This window comes from Palaemon carinicauda, chromosome 24 (assembly GCF_036898095.1).
Source record: "Palaemon carinicauda isolate YSFRI2023 chromosome 24, ASM3689809v2, whole genome shotgun sequence".
NCBI lineage: Eukaryota > Metazoa > Arthropoda > Malacostraca > Decapoda > Palaemonidae > Palaemon > Palaemon carinicauda.
The window spans coordinates 103,545,727-103,554,149 of record NC_090748.1 but is presented as its reverse complement, the minus strand read 5'-3'; positions in this window follow the sequence as shown (position 1 = coordinate 103,554,149).

Here is an 8,423-nt window from a genome sequence, read left to right as displayed (position 1 = left end):
ATTGGTGTCTAGAATCATTCCCAGATACACCAGTCTTCTGGGAGGGAAGTAGGGAAGACTTTCGTAGGTTTACCCTGATCACTGGATCTTGGTAAAAAGATTTCAGAAGTTCCGGTGTTAATGCAAGGTTGCCACTGAGTCTGCTAAGGTCAGTCAGTCGTCCTGAGACAGAGGAGACAGAAGCCGATCCTGTGAGACCAGGATGGGTGTAGTGGACACTGAATCTTCCAACCTTCCTAGAAGGATGGTTTGGACTTGGGAGTAAGAGTCCTTTAGGTCCAGTGTGCAAATGAAGACCTGAGGTCTTAGCCCTTGTTCGAAGTCCAACATGGTGTGGACATCAACCCAAAGGGGCAGCTCCTTGTGGATCCTTTTGCATGGAAGATTGTCAACGCTGGAGTCTTGACTCGTGTTGTAAAGGATCAGGCGTGATACCCAGTGTAAGAATTCTTCTCAGAGAGAATTCCTTTAACTAACAGAAGGAAGGCAACGCTTACCCTTACCATGCGCCCTAATGGGATTGATGCTATTCCTTAGAATAGAATCAATCTGGCAAATGTTAATCAATGGTTAACCGTTGGGTATCGTGGTTACTGTGCAGTTGGAGAGTGCTCGCAAGTAGTTCCCTGTCGACAAGCCGTTGTCGAACGTTTGCCGATCACTTTAGTGTGATGGCGAACGGCCAGTAGTGAGAAGTATGTTGTATACCTTCTGATCTATGAAACTACAAGAAGAGGTTGACTAGTAAGTTCGAGTCACGAACTGCTGACAAATTGTTGATGACCGATGAATCGGTGGTCTGTGCGCCGATGGTGAGTTAAGAGATCAGCAAGCTGATTATGGTGCCCCCTGGTTGGTCAGAGATGAGCAAGCTCAAGGATGGGCTGGTCAGAGATCAGCGAGCTGAGTTCAATGATCGAAGAAAGATGAGCTGCCCATCGGTATCTAGAGATCAGCAAGCTGATGACTGGTTATTGACTAGCAATCGTTGATTGGAAACTCTAGCAATTGGAGATCGTTAGTCATTGTAGGGACTCGAGGTCAAGGATCAGCATTGAGCTAGCAATTGGCGATATGGTGATCGGCGACCTAGCGATCAGTAAACTGTGAACTAGCCATCAGCAAACAGTGATCTAGAGATCAGACTGTTGATGCTTTCCCGTTTGCTGACGGTCTGTCAAGGAAAAAAACTAAAGAAGAGACACGGACCAAGGATTTCCAGTTTCGATTCCCCTTGTAGGATGGAATCTTCGGGATCTTGAATCCTTCTGTGAAGCCTTATTCCTCTTTCCCGGTGGCAATGTTTGTGTGTTTGAGGGGAGGAATGGGGCAATGGTGACCTGTCCAAAAAGTTTTATTCCTTTTTACTGTCTATTGCGCGAGTGTGTAAGAGTACTGGAGCGATGGCACACAGGATGATGCTGGTGCTCAATTTCTGCCTGGAGAGCAGGCAGGTGCTGGTGCATTGGATCTGCGAGCCCTGACTCTTTGGCAAGAGCTGGCGCATTGGATCTGAGACTGTAACTGTGCAGGAGGGCGCAGGAAAGTGCGGAAGAGCACTGGCGCGCAGTAAGGCAATGTGTAGTTTTGTGCATTCTCCCTAGAATGTGCCAAAGCGTGTGACTGGTTGCGCAAGGGCGGGTGCATTGGCGCGTGCGGAAGACCACTGGCGCGGGAGACCAAGAGCGCACGAGCGCAGAAGATCGTTGGGGCGTGTGGAAGGCTGCATGTACACAAGATCACTGGAGCGCAAAAGCATTGGAGCGCGTGCGCGCAGAAGGCCAACAGGTGCTCGTGCGGGAGACCATTGGCGCACGCATGGAAGGCCGTCGGCACGCGCACATGCGGAAGGACGTCAGCGCGCGCGCACGCGAGGAAGGATATCGCGCGGAGGGCTGTCGGCGAGCAACCAAGAGTATCGGCGCGCGTGCACGCGGGAGACCGTCGGTGCCCACGCGCGGAAGATCGTAGGCACGCGCGGAAGGCTGTCGACGCGCGCAAGACCGTTAGTGCGCGTGCAAGACTGTTGGCACACGCAAGAATGTTTGTGCGCGTGCAAGACTGTTGCCGCGCGCAGAAGACCATCGGCCCCGCGCGCACGCAAGACTGTTTGTGTGCGTGCAAGACTGTTGACGTGCGCGTAAGACCATCGGCCCCCACGCGCGGAAGATCGTCGGCACGCGTGCGCAGGACTGCTGGCACGCGCGCGGAAAATCATCGGCGCCCACGCACGGAAGAGCGTCGGCGCGCATATGGAAGACTGTCGGAGGGCGCGCACTCGGAAGACTGTCGGAGGGCGCGCACTCGGAAGACTGTCGGAGGGCGCGCACTCGGAAGACTGTCGGAGGGCGCGCACTCGGAAGACTGTCGGAGGGCGCGCACTCGGAAGACTGTCGGAGGGCGCGCACTCGGAAGACTGTCGGAGGGCGCGCACTCGGAAGACTGTCGGAGGGCGCGCACTCGGAAGACTGTCGGAGGGCGCGCACTCGGAAGACTGTCGGAGGGCGCGCACTCGGAAGACTGTCGGAGGACGAGCGCGCACACAGGAGACTGTTGGCGCGCGCGAAGGTAGCGCTAGTAGGTTGGCAGGTCAGCTGGCAGGACGATCAGGAACTGGGATGTGCCCTTTGGAAGGGCGAGCATCCACCGATGGGGACCGTAAAAAGGTCCGCGTTAGAGTCCAGGAGCAAAGTCCAAAGGATTACGTTGCAGTGCAAGGTTGCGCTGGTAGATCAGTAGGTCAGCTGGCAGGACGATCAGGAACTGGGATGTACCCTTTGGAAGGGTGAGCATCCACTGATAGGGACCGTAAAAAGGTCCGCGTTAGAGTCCAGGACCGAACTCCAAAGGACTACGTTGCAGCGCAAGGTTGCGCTGGTAGATCGATAGATCCTGGTAGGTCTGCTTGATCCTCCGAAGAGGTATCTCTATGAAGAAAGGTGAATACTTCGTAGAAGAGACTTGAAGACTCCCGTGATGATGCCCATAAGGGCCGGTGGATCAGCAAGCTGACCTTTAACAGTAGCGATCTTCCAAAGAGGAGGCTCTATGAGTGGGCTCTCTCGCGAACAAGAGAGGTGAACACTTCGTAGAAGAGACTAGAAGACGCCCATTGAGGGCCAGTGGATCAGCAAGCTGACCTTTAACAGTAGCGATCCTCCGAAAAAGTCTCTCTATGAGTGGCCTTTCTCGCGAACGAGAGAAGTGAACACTTCGTAGAAGAGACTAGAGGACTCCCATTGAGGGCCGGTGGATCAGCAAGCTGACCTTTAACAGTAGCAATCCTCCGAAGAGGAGTCATTATGAATGGCCTCTCTCGCGAACAAGAGAGAAAAGCACTTCATAGAAGAGACGTGCCAAGACCGTGCTCCGCCCCTGAAGGAAGAGAAACTCAGCAAGGGGAGAGAGAACTCTGGGCGAAGGCAGCAACAGCAGTTGGAGACGATGAATTTATTAAGATGTGGGAAGTTCTCCCTCTGAAGGGAGAAACAACCTCACACCTGGGGAGGAAACTTCTCTCGGAAGGGAAGTTGTCCAACCGCTGGAGGTGAACCTCCTTTAGCATTGTAAGATGATCTGAAGTGCTGGTCATATTGTCACGGGAGTACTTCTAAGAGAAGGGATGACGCCCATGACGTAGTCCTCTGAGGGACGGCAGTGACAGCAGATTCCCTACGCATGAACAGAACAGCTGTTTCGTCGGCACTCTTAATCGAACGAAGAAAAACTGCATAGTTAACTGGGAAAAAATAAAATTCATTATTTAACAGAAATTCCCAAGGGAGGAACTCCGAGGGAACAACATAAATAAGTATTGCGCCGACAAAAAATTAATTATTTAACAAATTCCCTAAGGAGGAACTCCTTAGAGGAACCCAGAGGGAACGACATATAACTAAGTATTGCGCCCTTCCTTCCCCAGTCGACATCCATGGGAGAAGGGGGGAGCGGAGTAACTGTAATAAAAACAGAATTACAATTATTCAAATCAGCTAAGAATATTCACTAATAGTGAGAACCACTGACCCTCCGAAGGAAAATGTTCCCTACCGAAAAAAGCTGAAAAGTTAAAAAACAATTATATTTTCACTAAAGATAATTGAGACAAACAATCGGAAGAGCAACCTAACCCGCGCACGGGAAAGGAGCTTCCCCAATAGTACACTGTTTTGTTGTAAGGGTGAACAACCTCGAGAAGAGAAAGATCGTTGTCAATCTTTGAGAGGCCACATTCCCTTCGCTCAGAAATCCATATTTCCCGTAGGAAAAAGGAGAAGACAATAGTTGAATGAAGAGGGTCCAGCCGATGACGATTCCCCTGCGGCGACCAAGTTAACGGTTATATGCCGACAAGAAGACCGATGGACCAGAGAGGGAGACGTCGTTCCCCACGACGTGGAACTGTGCTGGTCTTGCTAATGTACGCAAGTGTCATTTCGTATATGTATCAAACACAGCACAAACACTGAAAATGAAACTTATCACATATCTATACACATATATATACATAAACATTAAGAATGTTTTTATATTTATACATGTACTGTATAAGAAAAAGTAAGTTAAAAGACAAAAATTAATGGCAGTCCAGAGTAGGCGAGGAGGGAGAGAGGAAACAACCGCTCTTGATCCGAGCCAAAAGTAAAGTGACTAAATCACAGGTGTGAACGGGAGTGATAGCACGCTAACCCCCCCCACCCCCGCTAACTAGCGGTGTGGGTAGTCAACCCTCACTAAATTTTAATGGCTCGTCATTTCAGCACGGCCAAAAGTATAACCCCTAATAAATAGCGTGGTTTGTATTCCAGTACGGAACAATTATATTTTTCGCGGGTAAAGCACGCTAAAACAAAACACTTCTCAATACTGTATATTATCTGTGCGAATGCATAAGAGTGAAAAAAATCAAATGATAGGGGCAGGGAATTTTTCCAAGTTATTTGTTTATCTTCAGTTTCACAAAGACACCTCTCGTTACTTTCGTATGTTTGTTCCCAGCCTATTTAACTCCATCCCCCTTTCACAATGTGAATTTCTGCCTGAACGTGCAGTAGCTCCACAAACTGCACTCGATGCTCTAATGGAAAAGCGGTACCTTCTCTTAAATGCATTACTATTGATTATCAAATATTGGAGGGCTCATTGGTTTACGCATGTGTGACAATTCAGTGTGTTTCTCTCCTATTTTTAGGATCTTTACTTTGAAATGACCAATCATAATCCTGGTAATTTGTAAACACCCCTTTTGATTGTTTTCATCTTGAAATTTGTTGCACTGCACCTCAGCGGTTGATTTTCAAATAAAACATCCTTAGTTTCGTCATGGCTGCACATTGGGCAAGATGTGAATATACCCCAGATGAAGCCATTACAGTACAAAATTTTTAACTAATAATGAAGAAAGTTTGAAATTTCTACATAACCACATACAGTAGTGCTTTCATCAGAAATAAAATATACAAAATGTTCCAAGCTGTGCACTATATGTACAGATTGTCATTACAGGCAGAGTCAAAGTAAAGTTAGAATGACCAAACTAGAAGTAAGTCCAGTGCATTTTCTCTGCGAATGATTACAAGGGTAGTTTTGTGGGTAAATGCAATTTTGAACCTAAACAGGCATCCCTGTTTTAACATCTGATTCGGATCACTCAGACTCCGACAATTGGGACAAGACATTACTGACCGAGTTTGTGTAAGCTAAGGATACGGCAGTCTAAGAAGGGGGTTGCAAGGGGGACAAAACCCCCTGATAGGTAAGGATATGACTTCTAGGTTAGGTTAGCTGGTGTTCTTGTGTGTTTCCCCTGTAAAATTAGACCATGTTAAAGATTGAGATGTCCGTGTTTGAAAGAAAATGAAACTCAAAACCTGATTCCCACCTGAAATTCCCCCATTAGGGATTATGTTAGGGAGTGGTACTTGGAAGATACTTTTGCCAGTAAAATCATAGAACAGTGCAATAAACGGTTTATGAAAAATAAGCCTCTATATAACGCATTTGGTGGCGTTTTGAACATTTTTAATGATTTCTGGCAGAAATCCATATTTTTGAGTTATGGTGGGTTGACTACCATAACTTAAAAGCTTTAGCTTTGCATTAGGTAATCATCAAAAGTGTTCAAAGCACCTTGATATATACCATGTACCAGTCTAATTGTATATTCAAATTTCCTTTTTTAAACTTTCCTTCCACCCGTCATCATAAAAAAGTTACCGTAATCAAAACAGAGTAATAGTAATGAAACAGTCCAAACACTGGAGCTTTTGTTTGCTAGGACGTCTGGACACAGAAAACAATTATTCATCCAATTTTCTATATTGTCATTCATAGCATTGTTCATCACATTAATAGTACTGTACCTCATTACTGAACTGACCTAATGATTTATCGGTTTTTGCTCAAACGTAGCTCACTTCGCTTGTGACTAAACATTATCGCATTGCTCCCATGTTCTGGCACCTGGAACGTGTTTTGCTATGGGCATAGGAATGAATGGCGAGCGATTGTAACGCAGTTCCGGTAGGCTCTGCTGCTTCTTCCGGTGCCTTGGAAGACTGCAGAGGTAGCAGCAGTAGGGGATTCAGCATTATGAAGCTTCATCTGTGGTGGATAATGTGGGAGGGTGGGCTGTGGCACCCCTAGCAGTACCAACCGAACTCGGTTGAGTCCCTTGTCAGGCTGGGAGGAACGTAGAGAGGAGAGGTCCGCTTTTCTGTTTCATTTGTTTGATGTCGGCGACCCCCCAAATTTGGGGGAAGTGCCTTGGTATATGTACAGTATGTATTAGACATGTGGACTCCTATTTTGGCATTAATTATCAATAGGAACTTAACAAAGGGGCGAGTTATACTGTAGCTTCACACTCCAGCCTCTCTTAGAACGTAGACTTGACTTCCATTTCGCATTATCAGACTAAATATAGCGAATATTTCTACCATAAACTTTCATTATTAGGGCCCTTTGTATATCAGCGGCCCGTTTCTCACGCGTTCATTAAAATTTCCGACCCCTAATCTACAAGCTGTGACCTTACCTACTTATCTAACGGGGGGGGGGGAACACCCACTGCGACCCCCCCTTGCACTGCTGTATCCTAAGTTAGCCATAATAATACATGTGTGGCCGCTATCATACATACACCTCCATTATTAATATAAAATAACTATAATTATATTCTATCTTCACATTTTAAAAACAAATATTGTTCGACATAAGCAAAACTTGTCAGTTTTTCAGAGCTACCAGGAGAAAGGGTTTCATTGTATATTATTACATACTATTGTAACCTAGGGAAAAACTACTGTTTCTTATAGAAAAAATTACGCTCTCTTCGAAAATGACACTCGTTCCCGTCGCAAATTAATAGTTTCAGAAATAAATATACATCTATATCTTCCAATAATGGGGGACCCCCAGTGGGAACTCGGGGTTTTGGGTGGGGAAAACATACTGGGGAATCGATATATAAACGTAAAACAAGCCTTTTCTTCTCTATACATTACCTTCTTGAAATTATAATAACTGGAGGAAAATACAAAACAGTATATCTGGATAAACTTTGGAGGCGCCGTTACAAAGATTGTGTCATGAAAAAATACAGTAACCAGTGCTGCCAACGTCGATGTAGATCAAATGTTATTTTGTGACCTGTCATACTACTAGGCTAGGTTAGGTGGGTTTGTTAGGTTCTGTGCCCTTTTTGTACATTTTATATATTGAGTAAAACTTATATGGAGAAATTATTTACATTATGGAAATATCTATCATTACTATCTTTAGTAATGTCAACGTGCCGTTGGTAACTCTGTGTACCATACGTCAACGTTGGTAACACTGTGTATTAATGGTAACGTTGCTAATGTTATCGTTCGTTCGTAAGAGAAGTGACACCGTGCATCTTAAAGTTATCCGAATTGGTTGATCTGTTTGTTTCCCATTGAAATGAACATCAAATTCGCTTAATTCACGTTATTTACTATAGAAAAACAATTATATTTCGTTTCCCCAGTATGTTTTCCCCACCCAAAACCCCGAGTTCCCACTGGGGGTCCCCCATTATCGTAGGATATAGATGTATATATATTTCTGAAACTATTCATTTGCGACGGAAACGAGTGTCATTTTTGAAGATATCGTAATTTTTTCTGTAAGAAACAGTTTTTTTCCTAGGTTACATTAGGATGTAATAATATACAAAATTACCGGAGAAAGGAGGTTCCTGTGGCCTGTGCTTAGATGACAATTGAAGCAAAACAGGATTTTCTTATTAAAATCTGGGACTTCATTAATAGTGGTTTCCGCCAGTAATATATGGAATTCAAAATAATGAACTTGCAAAGATCTATTCCATTATGAGAGTTCCAATGTCCTAACTTATATTGCACTGTTCTACAATAAAACCCTTTAGGTGGAGGATATCA